We start from the raw sequence: 17860 nt of genomic DNA on the forward strand, positions 1-17860 counted from the left end.
AAAAGAGTGAAGTTCTGCAGAAAGACAAAGTAGACCTCTGAGCCTTGGCTTCCTCATCAGAGAAAAGGGAATCAAGATCATTCTTTTGGTTGTTGTAAATATTAAATGATTGCACACTTGGCTGTCTACCCATAGCTAACGGATCTGACATGCCATTGCTATTAATGTCATCCTGCAGCTTCAATATTGTCCTTAAATCTTGCCCATTTAGAGAGAATTCTGTGACCACAGACAACTGTCATTCCCTTGCTATGGCAACTCCCACCCCTGTGCAGCCCCACCCCCACCCCACTTTCCTGCAACTTGAGGGGTCGTGTGGAACCAGTTGCCATGGTAGCCACTGGCTACAATTCCTGCCATGTATCAGATATGTTGCTGCGACATTTTGACTCAACTGTCTTGGCAAGGGCGCCTGGAGCATAGCCACACAGTCCAGCCACATCAAACCCCTCTGTCACTGTGTTCTTCAAGGTCCCCCGAAAGGCTGGCTTCAGAGCAGCCCCAAGGGAGTAAGTAGGAAGTGTTAACTTAATCTGAAGACTGTTACTAAATCACAAAGCCATTAAAAGTTTAAAAGAGGCAAAGGACTCAAATGCAACATCTTAAAATAACTTTTTTGCTTGTTTGTTTTGTAAGCACAGCTATAGAATCCTTCAGCCAACCTCTTCTTGAAGGAAAGGGGTTTGAGACTAAACACATATTTGAGGGAAAATAATGGAAAAACAATTGATGAAAACTCTGTATCTTAAGCAGATGTTTTTACACCTATTGCACTACTTTAATAACCACAGGTCAGGGATTAGAACGGGCCTTAACCCTTCTACATTCAGAGACTATTTCTGATATTGCCAATGGATTTTTTCCCCACAGATACAATTTTGGTAAACCACCACTTAACACCTAGGCGTAGCTTGATTGAGATACTCACAGTTGAAGCTGTCAACATTTATTTGCTGTTACAATGTTTGTTTTATTTAAAAAAATTAATTAACAACGATAATGACAACAACCAAACCAAAACAAAACAAAGGTCATCAAGTCAACAAATATTTAAACAAGTGTCAGGATTTCTTTGAAAAGTTGTCTGGGAAGAGCTGGCAATTTCTGAATAAATTAACAAATGATGGTCAGACCCTCTTCCTGTCTTGAACTTCCCGTGTTAATTATGGATTGCAGTCTTTCTGGAATGCAGAATTTAAAATTTTTATTTCACTCTGACCTATCCCTCTTCTACAAGTAGTGCACAGCTAGAAATTTCTTTTATTCAAGTGAGATGGAGTCTGCATTAATTCGTCTTATTAAACTTGAACGCTGCTCCATTCTTCTTAAAATATTCCAAAGCATTTTGCAAAATCAGCCATAGCAATCTCTGGGTTAGACTATCAGGAGGAACTTTGTAATAAAAGGAATGCTAATGTTTTGGCTGTTCATAGGTTCTTTAAATGCAAAAAGAAAATGTCAACATTTAGAGACTCCTGGTCCCAGGGAAGGCAACTTCGGTCTTCAAAGGCCTTTGGAGCTTTAAAAAGCAAAACAACAAACAAACAAAACAAAAAACATGAATCGGTTTATGTCACACTATTTCTGACTTCTCTAAAGGCTTTCCATCTCTTTCAGGGTAAGATTTCAACATCTGCTGGGGATGACCAGGTCCTGGGAGACGTGGCCTTCCAACATCACCCATTGTTCCTGGCTCCAGCACAGTCTCTGGGTTGCCAGGGACACCCCAAGGAGGTCCACTCATCCCTTGGCTCTCGCTGTCCTTGTTGTCTGGACTCTACCCCCGAGACATGCACAAGGCTTCAGAACCCTGTTCCCATGCTGCCTCACTAGGCCATGGTCACCTCTTCCCACTCCAAAGCCCCTACCCTGCTGTGGGGCGTGGATAGCCGTTATCACCCACTGAGTCATGTAGTTATTTGTTTTTATTTTCTGCTTTCCAGCCCCGCCCCAGACTTGGATGCTTGCACGGACTTTGTTTCATTCACTGTTAGATCTCAGTTCATAGTTCCTTGTATCATTCCTGGTCCGTACATAATCCATAAATAATCCAAAATCATAGATAATAAATCTTTTGTTAATGAGGGAACAAGAAGTTCAATATTCACGGTACTTTCACCAGCTCTTTGTGTAGAGTAAAGCTGACGAGGTAGCATCTTGAGCAGCTCCAGGTGCTTGGGAACCAGGCAAAACGAATTCTCTCCCTAGAGATAAACTGAGAAGTTCTATGGGCATCTGTCTTGGGTCTTGTGTCTCAGATCCAAGGCTCCAGGGAGGAGGGGAGCTTAGACTTAACCTCCCAATGACCCAGGGCTAAAAAAAAAAAGCTGCAGGAGGTCTTCCCCAATCAGAAGCTCCTCTGCTAGCATGTTTTCTTCAGTTTACAGTTTGTACAGGGTTTTTCAACATCCACACAGTCAACATTTGGGGTTGAGTCATTGTCTGTGCTTTGTGAGATGTTTGGCAGCGTCTCTGGCCTCCACCCAGTAACGCCAGTATCTCCCTCCTCCCCACTTAAAACAACCAAAAGTGTCTCCAGACTTTGCCAAATGTCCCCTGGAGGCAAACCTCCTCTCTGGGAACCACTGGCCTAGTAACTAAGAGATGCAATTACAGGATCCAGATGAAGTGGCATTTCCTAAGTCATTCCCACATTCAGGGATGAAGTGGCTAGGACTGGATACAGAGTGGCTTTAAAGACTCTCCGACTGGGTGCTTTGTGAATTTTAAAAAAATTTTCAGGCAAAACAATGAAAGTGGAATGTTCTAGTCAAAGTTGGGGGACATCTTCCTCTTTGCCTTTCATCTTCCCTGAGGCACTGAAATTTGGGGCCTCAGCAGGCACAGCCTGAGAACCACTAAGGACACCTTCTTTGATGAACCTGGCCCCCAGAGGTCACAGTCAACCAAGTTAGTCTGGAGTAATCCTCAGATTCCCTCGATCCATCTTGACTCCCAAATCAACTTTCCTTTCCACCATACTTGGCAGCTCATTTATTTTCTGGGAGCGCATTGAGTGTTATAAATATTCCTGTGGATCCAGAGAGGGACTAGAACCAAGGAGAAAAATGGGCCAGGCTAGGGTGTGACCTACCAGGCTAGGACAGAGTCCAGCAGAAGCTACAAGGAAGAGACAGAACAAAGGGGAGAGGGCCCCAAGGGCCTGCATGGGGAAGGGGCTGATTGCCATTACCGTTCCCCAGCTAAGTGCTCACCACTGAAAGATGCTTCTCAGTGCTTTTCAGCCACCATCTTGAATTCACTACTCCTTTTCTCTGGGCTCCACATTTTCTTTCCTTCAAATGGCACCTTGGGAGCATCTTCCCCTCTCAGCTGATGACAGACGTTCTGCGTAAAGTGTTTTGTTTCTTTATAGAAGGGAGAGACTGCCTGGAAATATATTCCATTGGATATTAAAGAATGCATTTCCCTGATTTATAGACAGGCAAGGCAGGGTTGTCTGAGAGTCAAGGAACCAATGGGGATATCCATTTTGACTAATGATTAATTATTATATCTAAAGTGATGCGTTCCTATCAACTGATAGGCTGGAAAAATAGACTAGAGCTTGCTAGGTTAGCACCATGGGTCACAGATGTTGCCTCTGCGCTTTCAGATTATGTTATCCATTACAGACAGCACCTTCTCATTTAGAAACATAATTTGTTGTTCTCCCAGACCAGGAAAAAAATAAAAAATAAAAAGCTGACATTGCACATGCAAGCCAAAGATTAGAATCACTGCACAGGACGGCGTATGCAAGTACATTAGGATGTGGTGTCCCAGAATCAAGGACACGGGGTGGCTGGTGCTGAGAGAAATGTAGAAGGCAGTGACTTCTGATCTTTATTATGCAAATGTGCAGCCCCATGAGCCAGGCTGTTTAACCTCATCAGGGGAAATGTCACTGATCATTTCAAGCTCCAAATGTACCACAAGCATTAGTACTATTATGTTATTATTATTATTATTTGTAGGGCATATGTAAGCCCAAGCCCTCTGATTAAGCCGAGTCCCTACTTGCCCAGTCTATTTTGGGACTGAAAATCAACTCCTTTTTATATTAAACAAACAAAAAATCTTTTTTTGGTTCTTCCTGTCTTTAATGCTCGTTGATATTGTGTCTGCTTCTCGGGCAGACACAGGTGAAAATGGTGTGAATTTCAGAAAGTTCAATTTCTACCCCCAGAAGCTTAATGACAGGACACCCTCTCTCTGCCCAAGGGCATTATGGCAGAAAAGTCTAGAAGCAGCTTGAAGAACAGAGTTGGAGTGGGATAAAGGATAGATCTGGGGGTGTAAAGTGGTGAGGGGGGCGTCCAGATGCAGTGGCACAGTCTTGTAAGACAGGAGGATCACAAGTTCTAGGCCAGCCTGAGCAACTTAGCAAGACTCTGTCTCAAAATTAAAAAAAGAAGAAAGGCTGAGGACTTAGGTCAGTGGCAGAGCACTGGCCTAGCATCTGCAAAGCCGTGGGTTCAATCCCTAGCACTGCAGAAAAAGAAAAGAAAAAAAAATGATGAGGAGGATCAAAGAGAGAGAGAGAGAGAGATGCTGGGTGATATCAGAAGGCCTTAGAAGGAGAAATGTCCTTTATTCCTGCTCACAGGTCACTGCTATCTATCAGAACCATAAAGAAAACGAAGAAGCTACTGATCAGGCAACAAAGCCAAGGAAGTAAATGAGAAGGCGAAAAGTCAAAGACAACTGATTAGAAGCCCAGGGAGGTTGAAGGCAGAGACTGAACATCTTTGAAGTCCAGATTGCTTGACCTCAATTGGCAAAGTCTGACTTTCAGAAGAAAAATCCCCTGATGTGGGAAATGAAGTCAATAAAAGTAAGACATGAAGCCATAGTGAAATTGTAGAAAAAACAAAAAACAAGCAATATACTTCCCCTCCTTCTCTCCTCAGCCTGGCCCTACCATGCTGTAGTCTGGAATTTGAAAGTCCCCAAAGGACCATGTGTTAAAGGTTTGGTGCTAAGCTTGGTGCTGGTGGAATGTGGTGGAAAGTTTTAGAGATGGGGCCTGGTGGGTGGTCTTAGGTCTTTGGGGAGAACTCTTAATGGGAATAGTGGAATCTCAGCCCCTTTCTCTCTCCCTCTTTGCTTCCTGGTGGCTAGGAGATGAGAAGCTGGCCCCACCACATGTTCCTGCCTTGCTGTGCTGCCCGCTACTGATCCAAAAGCAAAGGGGGCTAACAAATCATGGACTGAAATCTCTAACCTGGGAAACCAAATAAACCTTTCTTCTTTTAAAGTTACTTTATCCAAGGTATTTGTTTTAGTGATAGAAATCTGACTAATACATAGAGGAAAGATTCAACTTCAATGAGTGAGCCAGGAGGGAGATTGGTCATTTGCACAATTAGAAAGAATAGAATCTTGTTCACAGAGCCTTAGAAACTCCCTCATCTGACTCCACACCCTCCCAATGTAAACTGTGATATCAAGGGCCCAGTCCAACTAAATCAGACATTGTGAGAATGGAGTCCACATCCATATTTTAAATATGGGTGATTCTTATGTGTAGCCAACTTGAGAATCAAGGCTTGGCTTATAATGAATATAAAATTCATAAGGGCAGGACTTCTATGTTTGTTTTCTGCTATATCCCTAGAATCTAGCGTCCAACACAGAGTAGAAATTGAATTAACTTCTATTATATGCCAGACACTGTACTAGATAGAAATTGAATACAGATTCAGTTTCTACTAGGAAAAAATAATAGATGAAACTTTTCTATAATGGAAACAATATTAATTAGGCCATTCAGCACACCTGTGGAGGAGAGTCACCCCCCTGGCTTCCAAGTGCCATGCCATCAGGCACACATGGGTCCCTGGTTGTTCCAGTGTGAGTAGACACACACCATGCCCTCAGCTCTTGTTGGTGGAAAGGAGAACTTGTACCTGTGCAGCCAGCAACTGCAGGAAATGGCCCCAGGAAGGTAGCATGGATCTCTGTCCAGGTCCCTCCTGGAGGAAATCCTTTGCTCAGCTCCAGCCTTCTCTGTGTCAGTCAATGCTGACTTGGAGATGCAGGACATCGAGAAATAAAGGAATAAGAAGAGAAGCTTTAGACTGAGAAAATCCTAAGGTCGAGACTTAAATGGAGCCCAAACTAACTGGGGTACCTTAGCAAACCCCGATTGAGCACCTACCACATGACGGGGTTTGCGCTGGTGGTTGAGGGTACAAGGGGAAGTGAGGCTTGAGCCCATGCAGGTGGCAATATTATTTTATTTCAAACCATCTCTAGAGCCACCACTAAGCTAAAGGTGATTACTCCTCCAGCTCCCAACACACTCCTTCCCTCTCCTCCAAGTATTGGAAGCCTTTTCTCCAAAAGGAATCTGCTGTTCATGGAAGCCCACTACAGAAGTCAGATCCAAGCACTGTTACTTTGGACGGGAGGGAAGCCCTGCTCTCTGACCTCTCCTTTACCTCTTTCTTGTCACCCCTTCTCCAAAATACCCCTTAAGTCCTCAGGGGCTGAGGATTCGGGCTGCACACTACTGATCTGATAACTTCTTCTCTCTAGAGCCAGGTTTTTTGGTTGGCACCAAATCAACAACCCTGTCACTGAAGAAGTTAACCCAATCATCCTCCTTGCTTCTCTGGGCTTAAGGATGTGACCACAAAGCTCTGGAACGCTAGGAGGCTCAAGCCATCCTGCTGCTGTCTGTATATAGCCTGCTGTGGGTTGTTATCTTTCTCCACTGGTGGCTGAGGAAGAATCAAAGGTCACATCTGGTGGCTTTTCCTTCCTTCTTGCTCCTGCTCAGGGTAGGGTCAGGGATGAGTTTTGCATAAGTAGAAAGTGTCCTTTTGCTGGAGTCAGGAGACTTGTCCCCTTGGCTGCTGCATGAGAGATGTATCACGAAAGGAAGCTAAAGAGGGACCTTGAGTGTGGGCTGGATCAAGTTAGTTTGCTTGCACTGTACCCCAGCAAGGGCCCTTCAGCCACTTGTTGAGAACCAGGTGGAGTAGTGTACTATCAACCCGCTCAAGACAGGGAAGCGCACCTGTAGACAGCTTTTGGGCTCAGAGATGTTGAAATTTCAGAGTTTGTCCCCTTCCACCTCATTTCTACCAAGATACATGGCTTAGGAAAACAAGAAATAAAATGTTTGGGAGTAAGACAGCTCTTAATTCAAAACCTGATGGCTCTGTAGATGAACATAACCATTTTAGTACGTACTTTCACATTCCTTAAACTCAGTTTTCACATCTATAAAATGGGGACGATATGATTTATTTGGCAGATTTGTTGTGAGCAATAGATCTTAAGGCTCAACTGTTTGAAATCCTATAAAAATGCTATTTCACCTTTGGGCTCTGCATTCTCTGAAAGCATGAATGCGTTTTCTTCAACTCTGTACCCTCAACCCCGCACATGGCACACAGTAGGTGGTTAAATGAAACCTTCATAGAGAGGCCTGATTGAATACTTCACCTCCGTAGGTATCCCCCTGTTATTCACTGTAATGTCAGTTTTCTTCATTGCCCTGGACCTGATTCATTTACTTGTGTATCCTCTGTCTGCTTGCTAGACTGTAATTTCCATGAGATCAGATACCTAGTCTGTCTTGCTGATCGGAGTCTGGAACAGTGCCTGGTAGAGAGTAGCTGCTAAACATGTATTTGTCAAGTGAATACAAACATGCACGGCAGCTGTTTTATGACTGCCAGTAGCGGCGGAGGTTGACAAGGTATCGGAACCAGCCCAAACAGATAAAATTGAATCATCTTTGGAAAGCTCATCAAAGGGATGAGCCTGGTCAGAATCCACTCCAGTTTCCTCCCCATGGAATTTTGCCTGGGAGCCTTTACATAGGACATTTCCTCGGGCCTCCACCTCCTCTGCCCTTCATGCCAAGCTGAGCAGCGTGGGTGAGGTTTCATGATGAGGACAAGGGCTGTCTCACCACCGGAACTGGGGCCCTTGGGGCGGTGCAGGGTGGGGACCACACCCTCTCCCTGGGCTCTGCTTCACTGAAAGGCTCCAGACAGCTCGGGCACCAGGCCAAGCTCCTCTGTTCCAGTGGGAAAGCTGACCTTGGCCAGGAAGAGCAGGAAGAGGCACAGATGACTCACTGTTCCACATCCTCCAAGGTGAAAACCCAGCAGTGTGTGTGGCCTTTGGGGCTGGATGCTCTTGCAATCTTGGCTTCTTCCTTAGCCAAAATAAAAGTGCTTGGCCTGTCCCAGATGCAGGAATACACCCACGGGTCTCTTCCATTGTCCCATCGGATACACTTCCTTGCCCTTTCCAGTTCTAAAGGTAAAACGCAATTTCTTTTTGAAGACTTAAGGCAGCCTTCATTTCTAGGCAGAGGACTGCTCTCTGGGCCGCTGGAGGAAACGCGCTGTGCTTGCAGGGCACGTGGGAAGGGAGGGCTCACTAGACTCTGCTTATTTTTATTCAAAGTTTGGAATTGTTTGTAAGAGCTGCTACTGCCCGCAGATTTCCACTAGAGGGCAGTCTTGGAAAATATTTATAAGTCTATATTTTATGGCTCTGTCTAGGAAATGGTGCTGTTAAAAAAAAAAAACACAAAAAAACTCAAAAAACTGAAAAGAATCCATCTACATTTTAGGGTAAAGTCTTTGCCTTTACTTGGAACCATTCCTCATTCTTCCAGAAGCTCAACTAGAGAAGAAAGCCCGGGATGTCAATGCACCTGCTGTCCTCCTCCCTGTCCCTTTGTCCACGTGGGATGCAGCTGGCGACCCGCGCCGTGGAGGGGACGAGTGGCAGCCAGACCCCTCCTCTCCGCATGGGCCCTGGTGGACGGGGCGGATCGCCGGGAAGAGGCCGCGAGGTCCCGATTGGGGGCCTCTGGTTGAGTGCGGCGTCCGCGGGGGTCCCCTGCGTCAAGGCTGGGCTTCTGCTCTTCGTCCCAAACTAGCAACGGCCGGAAATCCTCAGAAAAGAGCCAGGAAGGGTCCGAGGGGCGCCGGGGAGTCAGACAATTAAAAATAGGGCTCCCAGGCGGGCAGCCAGGGAGATCTCGCTGCACATGTAAATAAGGGTAAATAAGCCAGGCCGGGTCCGGGCTGCCAGGCCGGGCACCTCTGTGGAGCCAGCCCCCCCCCCCCCCCCCCCCCCCCCCCCCCCCCCCCCCCNAGAGAGAGAGAGAGAGAGAGAGAGAGAGAAAACACATTTTTTTTTTTTTAAATTAGAGCTTTATAGCTATAGATAGTAATTGGGTTCATCCTGGCAAATCCATACATGTATGGAATGCCACACATACTTAAAAAAAAAAAAAACCTTAAAGACAAAAAAGAACCCATCTAAATTTCAGAGTAAATTTTTTTGCCTTTACTCGGAACTATTCCTTATTTTTTCAGAACATCTTGTGTGTGTATGTGTGTGTGCGACTTTTAATTTGTGGTACTCAGGAAGAAAGTTCCATTTGGGGGTGGGGACTGGGGTAAAGATCATTCTCACAACTTAGATGTCTTCCTCGACAAGCAGAAGAATATCAGGGCCCCCCTTTTAGCCGCTAAACCCATTTCCGGATCATATTTGATACCCAGCAGCCAACCCCTTCCATCCAGGCGTGCCTCACCCTGGAGACTTTACACCATCCCCTCAAGGGAGTGGCCTCCTTTCATCCTGGAAACAGCCGGTGAGATAGGTGTCTTCACCGCCGTCCCCTTTAGGGAGGGAACCCCAAGCTCAGGGACGGGTGTTTGAATGGGGCCCCCTGTGCAGCCTGGCGGGAGGGCTGGGGCTGGAACTGGTTCACTTCTTCCATGTAACATTTTCCAGAACATCTGCCAGCGCCAAGCTGGGGGCCAGGTGTGCACGAGATGCAGCTTCTTGTTCGTCCTTAAAAACAGGCTCTTGCAAAGCCAAGGCAAGCCCTGTGACTTCACTTGGAACCGTTTCTTATTCTTCCAGAAGCTCAGCTAGAGGAGGAAGCGCCAGGCAGCTGGGGCCATTTGTCCACGTGGGTGTTTCCCCGAGTAGTAAGAGCAGCTCTGCTGGGGCTAGGCCAGCAGGGGGCGCCCTCTCTTGGCGCAGGAACACTTTCTGGAAGACCTGCTCCAGGTGTCCCGGACCACAGCCTGCGTCACTGTCCTGCCCCTCTAAGGGGCGATCCTCTCTGTGGAACTTGACCCCCTTTATGGATGCCCATATATGAACAGGGGAGCAAGTCCAGGAAATTGGCACTGGAGGTTCACTGTTTCTGCCTAAATGTTGTATTTGAGGGTGACAGTGAGGGCTCCTGGAAGAAACAAAAGGGCTGCAAAGGAGCTCTTCTGTACTCTAAGGTACCCGCAGCAGAGAATGTCAAAGAGGCAGGAGCAAACAGGGGGCCCTGGTCAGTGGTTCCCCAAGTGCACAACCTGGAGGTGGCCTCTCCAACTTTCTGGTTTTCACTCTCGGCCATGCTGAATTTTCCCCCAGGAGCATGGAACCTGCTCTTGTCTCGTTTGTCACGGAAGGGACACCAATGCTGCAATATCGGCACCCTCGAAATTCAGACCCAGCAGGAAATCTATAATGAAAGCGTCTGGTATGTGTGATTGTGTGATAATGCCACTGTGTCCACCAGAGTGGGAGCAGAATAGGAAATGCACACCAGAAAGACTTCAGGAAATTCCCAGGAGGGTGGTAAGAAGATGGTGATGTGAGGGAGGCGGGAACAAAGCCTGGCCTGCTGCAAGGGCTGCTGGGAGCACTCTCGGGCCTCTCCCGTGCTCTGGGCTTTCCCCCCCCAGTTCCTGCAAATAAGGTGTGAGATGAGCCCGGTCAGGGGAGCACTTGTTTCATTCTAACAAGGCTGGAGGGATAGAGGAAGAAGGAGGAAGTGTTTCTCCTCAGGAGGGAAACAGAAAATGGCTTTCCTGGTTTTCTGTCTTCTCAGCAGGTCCCATGCCACACCTCTGCCTGGTTCCCACAAGCCAGCTGAACTTACGAATTGGGAAACTATCACTTCACTTAGCAAGTGATCTGGGGACTGGGGACAACTCTGCAGCAATCCCAGGAAGGGTTAGAAAGCAGGACAGCTCCTTCGATGAAGTTCTCCAAGGGCCCAGACTGAAATTGTACACTGTCAGGTTTCATGGCCCCAGGAAAGGGGAGGGAATCTGGAAATACTCATGTAGTGAGGTTGACTCATGCTCTGCATTTTCCAGAACAATCCTGCAGTGGGTGAGTTCTTCCTACTAGGCTGTGTTAAGAAAAGTGCAGTGTGTATGCGTTTGGTGAGTCCTCTTAGGAGGATTTTGCAGGGCCTATCTGTGTGCAGGAAGGGAAGAATGGTTTTTCCAAACCTGAAATGTGTTTAGGATGATGGCTTAGATGATTCTGAGAAGAAAAGAGGTGAAAATAATATACCTGCCGTAATTGTGTTGTTTCCCCAGAGGTCCTTCAAGGCTGCTCGGCAGTCTGTGGTGTTATCCGGGAAGTGGTAGAACCTTCAGGAAGAGAGGACGGAGAGGATGAAGTTAGGTCCCTGGGGACATGCCTTTAAGGGGATATTGGGACCTCAACACCTCTTGTCTCTTTTTCTCTTCTGGGTCACAATAAGGTGAGAAGCCTCATCTGCCCCATACACCCACAAAGATGTGTTGCCAGAGGCCCGTAAGCAGGAAGCCAACCAACCATGGATGAAAATCTCCAAATCTGTGGGCCAAAAGAAACCTTTCCTCTTTATAAGTTGGTTTAATCTCAGGATATGTTTTCTTTTTCTTTTCCTTTTTTTTTTTTTTTTTACAGTAACTGAAAGCTGACTAACACAATATCCTGGAGGGAATTATCCACAGTGACCCTCATCTGGAGAGTTCCTTAGTTTTTGTTTTCATAGAAAGCTACCCTGTCCTGTCCTGTCCTGTCCTGCCTGACCTGCCTGGTTGCCCTGAGCCCTCCATGTGGACTGATTTTTAGCAACCCAGCCCAGCCAAGTCGAACCCAGCTAAACCCTGCACAACTAAGACTCCTCTGGGCTGAGAGGAGGAAGTTCCTTGTGGTGCCAGGGAGGGGCCTGAGACACGCACCCTGAGAGAACATTCCTGGGCTGGGCTTCTGATGGCACGAATGGCAGGCCCTTCCCACATGAGTGGTTCCCAGACAGGGCGTCAGATGTTGTTTGATGCTGTGCCATCTGTCATGGTTTGCATCTGGAATGTCCCTCAAAGGCTCATATGTTGAAGGCTTGGTGCCCAGTGCAGCAGTGTTCAGGGTTGGGGCTTTAGGGATCATGAGGGCTGTAACCTCTTCAATGGATTAATCCAGTGATGGAGTCAGGGCTGAATGCACTACGGAGGTGGTGGAAACTATTAGGTGGGGCCTAGTCGAAGGAAGTGGGTCCTTGAGGGAATGTCCTTGGGACTATATCTTGTCCCTGGTCCTTAACTCCCAACCTCCTCCTTCCTCGCTGCCATGAGGTGAGCAGCTGCCCTCCACCATGTTCGTCCACCATGATGCTTCTGGTCTTGGGATGGACCTAAAAGCAATGGAGCCCACTGACCATGGACTGAAACCATGAACCAAAATAAATCTTTCCTTCTTGAAGTTGATTTTATAAGGTATTTTGTCACAGTGACAGAGAGCTCACTAATAATACACCACCCTTCCCTCACTCTGAATGATTGTCCTTCAGGGAGGGGAATTATATTGAGTGAAGAGTCCAGTCCACCTGTGGGAGCCATCCCAGTGTGCAGTCAGCAAGTCCTATTTCAGGTCTTTGGGTGTCTCTAGGAAGGACCAAGTTATGTGAGGGGTTCTGGGTAGAAATGGCGAGGGCTGGGCGTGTGGCTCAGTGGTAGAGCTCTTGCCTTGCACATGGCGGGCCCCGGGTTCAATCCTCAGCACCACATAAAAATAAAATAAAGGTATTGTGTCCATATACAACTAAAAATATATTGAAAAAATATTGAAGGCTTTGAGGCACTTGAGTGAACTCAATCTAGAGCTGAGGCTAAAGTGTTTTCTGAGGTGATTTTTGCTGCTCTTATTTCAATGCTGCAGAACCCAGTTTTTTTCTGCTGTTCTGTGACTTCAAACTGCTTGTTAAACAGTGCCTTCAGAGGAGAGGAAAACCAAGTAATTAATAAAGTGCTCGTGAAAGGAGTGAGACGGGATGGGGGTGGGGGGAGCCGTCAGCAATGCCAAAATGCAGTCTGGGTCTGACCTCAGAGCCCTGCCTGACAAGGGGTTACTTTTGCAGGACTTCTACTCTGTCTCCACGGAGGCGAGGGCTGCTTAGTGCCAAGCCTGATGTGGACACGTGCCTGCTGGATGGAGACAGAAACTCATTTCCCATCTGTCACATCGCCTGACACAGGGTTGGTAATGATTTTCTGTCAGGCGAGGCCTGGCTGGATTTGAACCTGTGACCCAGAGGTGAAGGGTCGGATGTAGGGCTCCCTTTACAGTAACCAGCCACCCGTGCCTCCTTGTGCCTGGCCCAGATCTCTCTCTTGCATCTGCCTGTGTGTTCTCATCCAGGTGCATTTTGGTCCTAACTTAGCATGGGGCCCAGTTGTTGATGTCCCTGTGTGAGCAGGGGATGCATTTGTGTCCCAGGGGATGGGAGATGGAAGGGAGAGAGGCAAAGCCTGCTTGATCCACACGCCATATATCCCTTTAAGCTGAGCCTCCCCAGGACCTTTGCATGTCTACAGATCAGCCAAGGCCATAAGGGATGTGGGTCTGGAGGAGATTCTTTAGGTCTCAATAATCTGGGGTGAAATTGTCATTGTTATTTGTACTGATTTTTTTTAAATAATAAAAAAACCCTCTCTGTAGCATCAGTAAATTGATTAGCACCATGACCCCCATTCAGTGAATGATAATTGAGAGTTACATGCCTCTCTTCCAAAATCGTGTTTTACAATCTGAAGATATCTGTTATCCAGAATCAGAAAAACAGCCCAGAGAGCAGACCTCAAGGGTTACCTTATTATCCAATAAACATTTATTGAGTTTCCTCCTGTCTGATAAGTGTTCTGTTAATTACCAGGGTTACAGAGATAAGCATAATAAGGTCCCCATTGGAATGAATTATTTAGAGGGAGAGAGAAGTGGAAAAAGATGATTTGGTGCAACCTGATGAGTGACATAAGAGCCAGCAGAGGAATTCAGTAGATAGTTGAAAACCCAGGACTGTGTCACATGGGGTCTCATGGTGGTGGGGGTCTGGAGTCCAGGCTAAGCCGTAGCACAGAGGTGGAGGGAAGCACAGGGGTGGACCACTCCTGAGACCCAGTAGAATCTGGGCTTTGCCACTAACAAGCCACAGAACTGGGAACTTGGTCTCATGGGGACTCTATTTTCTAATCTGTAAAACAGGAATAATTACATCAGTGTCAAAAATTGGTGTGACGATTAGGTGGGATAGATCATTTAAAGCATTGGAGCATGTAGCAGAGGGCCTAGCCCACGGTAGAGGGTTGAAAATGTCAGCAGTTTCATGGATTGGCCAGCAGGGGTTGTGGCCAGAAAAAAAGAACATTCTCGGAAAGGTACTAGAGAAAGACAGCGACAGTGGACTGCTGGGGAGGTAGGGGGTCAGTGGGGGGCAGTTCAGATGGAATCAACAGAACTGGTGACTATCGGAATATGAAAAGTGGGATGTGAAGTTCGTGGTTGCTATGCCAACAGAGGAAGCCGGTTTGGGGAGGATGGAGGGTGGGGGAAGGGGCTGTTGAGTTTATTCAGGTTACTGAGTATTCAGGGCCTGTGGGGTTGGAGGCGCCTGAAGGCATCAGGTGGAAACAGGAGCTCAGGGCAATAGATTTGCTGGTTTACAACAGAAGATTGACACCATGTCACTCTCTGAGGGAGGTTCCCACTGGAAGAACACTGGGAAGAAAGTTCCGAGGCCCAAATTCCTGGAACTGGTAACACTGAAGAGTCTGAAGGGGACTGACAGCCACTCCTGTTATGATGCACTTGATGGAGCAGGAAGGGGACATTTTGGCCTGGGTGCAGCTGGAGTGCAAGGGTCAGCCTGTAGGGAGTGGACTGCTGCAGGAACCGGCCCCAAAGGGAGAACACATCTCCGATTGGTTAATGGAATCAGAGAGGGCAGCTCTGTGTAATCAGAGGGTTCTCCGCCAGACTCAGGGAGAGCTGGGCACCATTTCTTCCTGGAGATGTTTGGAGTAGAAAGGAAAAGACAAACCCAGGCAGCAGAGGTGGGCTGGGAGGGCCTTTCCATCTGTCCTTCCCCTGGGTGCTCCTGGGCACGCCTGTTGGAAGTCAGGGATCTTAAGATTCAGAATCCAGAGTCTTCATTTACTGATGGTATAGACTCCTGCCCAGGTCCCTTCCTGACTTGATCAGTGATATTTGATGGACTCTGTAATAGATTAGAAGTCATGCAGAATGGAATCCAACCCTGGCCAATACAGGTATGATTCCATATATCCAATTCGGTTTGCCCAGGTCCCATCCACTGATGGAGCCCTTACCAACTGGCAGGCACTGTGACAAGCTAGTTGTGGGGATTCTCTCATTCCACCCTAATAACAACCCTGTGCTGTCACACAATTGTCACTTTGGCTTTGTGAGCAAAAGAGTGAACTCTTTGCCCTGTGTTCAGCATGACCAGGACTTCCTCGTGTGGACACAGAGTAGCTGCTCAGGGTCCATGTTGAATGCCCGACATGTGAGATATAACAGGTTGGAAGTTATGGTAAACAAGTATTGGTGGAAAAGATAAGTTCTAGCCGTGCTGGCAAAACCAGCCCAGGAGACCATCCTGACAAGAGCTGGTTGTGAACACTCAGAATCGGGCCTAGATCTTCCAGCAGTGGCAGCAGTCCACATGGCTGCAAGGATCTCAAGCTCGGAACAGCCCTTGACAAGGAAATGATCCATTTCTTCAGCTCTAGCGTGTCTTTCCCTACCAGTGGACTCTGAGGCCTGGTACATATGTCACCAACCCAGGTTCTTTCCTTCCCATTGTCTGGTATTTCTGGGTTGTAGGGCTTTTGATTCCACCCAAAGAAAGAGCCACAGCCTTTATCAAAATCTTGGTTGCAGAATTCAAGTAGAGGCCGAATCACTGTTATTTTCCAGAATTTCCAAGCATGAGAAAATAAATCTTGCAAGGACCATGTGGCTTGGGGATTGGAAAGAAGTCTGCTTAGTGATTAAGTCCTGGTGGGCTCCTAAAGTCAGGAAAATCTGAGTTTGAATCCCAGCTCCACCACTGTAGGATTTGTGAGGTTGGACTCATTACTTACCTTTCTGGACTTAGTTTCCTTCCTTACCATGCAACCCAGATAATAATGGCGCATCTCCTCTGAGGGTCAAAGAAATAATTAAATGAAAACTGTGAATAAGGAATTTAGTAACTATAACATAGCGGTATGCTGGGATCATGAGAGCCAATTCTGGGCACACACCTCTTCCTAACTCCACCTTCAGTAACAGCATGTTGCTTGAAATCGGCCAGCTTGGAGCATTTACACCTCAGAAATGGGCAGGTGCTACAAACGGGAGTTCTGCCCCCTGCAATGGCAAATCCCCTGCATCCATCTGAATACATGTTAACTTTTTAAAAAATTTTTGCCTTACAATTCTTAATACACCTTTATACCACAATTTATCATATCTCTGTATACAAGATATGTTGACACCAAATTCACATCTTCATACATGTATTATGGCTTAAGAATGAATTTCATGTTCTGTGTAGGAAGTATTCTCTCCCCCAAGTTTCTGGGGTTTCCATTCTTCCAATCATCTCATAAACAGAACTGCTGCTTGCCTGTGATTTGGCATCTTTATTACTGGAAGGTTCTACTTCTTCTTCTCCATATCACCTCTTAGTGGATGTTGACTATGTGTAGTTCATTTTTGTCCAAGTGGATGAACACCTCTAATGTAAAACATGTTCTTACTATGGTTGTTTTTTGGGGGTGGGGTTTTGGATGGGAAAAGCAAATATTTTAGAATTGCCAAATAAATTATAAAAGTAACACATAACTGAAAGACGATGATAAAAACCACCACCACCATCACCTCTCCACTTATACAGGTTACTAAGTACGTGCCAGGCATTTCCTACCTGAGTTCAGTTACCATCTTCAGACAGCTGCCTCCTCCTCCTCCCTCTTCTCCTTCTACAAAAAGAGATGTTCTGCTTGATAAATGGGCCAGGGCTGACATGAATTATGGTATTTCTCCAAGTAGTAGCTCCATTTTGTGTTACATGCTTATAACTCCATCAAAGTGTGACTAAAGTAAAATGTAAAATTAAACATCTCCTCTGCATTCCTGTTTCCTCAGAGTAACCACCATTAGATATAGTCTAATAGTGGCTCAAATAGTCCTACTTATTCATTCTGTGGCTCTAAGCCAGCCACTTACACCTTGATAATTTTTCTCATCTGATAATAACACTACCTACCCTCATAGCACTGTTGAAAGGATTAAATGAGATAACGCACAGTGCTTGGATTAGTGCCAGGCATAAAGAAAGAAATTAATAAATATTAGTTATAATTATCTTTCCGAGCATTTTAAAACTGTACAGTGTCCTTACATTTCTAGCATATATTTGACAAAATGTGAGAGGAAAGGAGATGAAAAAAATGGATATTTTTCCTGAAATTTACTTTTTTCTCCTACTCAACAATATATTGTTATTACAAGGTAATCTACCCTCAGGCCTTTTGATGGCTCAGAAACACTGTCTAAGGATATACCATTGATTATCTAAACATCTTCTGCTTGGGGGAACTTGGATGGTGCTTTCAGCCCTTATCAGTGCTCTGAAACGTTATTGCTAGATCATTATGCACTTTCTGCAAGGTGGATTCTGGAAATGAAAGAACTGGGTTGAGATGCTGCTAAAAAAAAAGAATAGAAAGAAAGAAAAAGAAAAGAA

The sequence above is a fragment of the Marmota marmota genome, unplaced genomic scaffold (genome assembly GCF_001458135.2).
Source record: "Marmota marmota marmota unplaced genomic scaffold, marMar, whole genome shotgun sequence".
Taxonomy (NCBI): domain Eukaryota; kingdom Metazoa; phylum Chordata; class Mammalia; order Rodentia; family Sciuridae; genus Marmota; species Marmota marmota.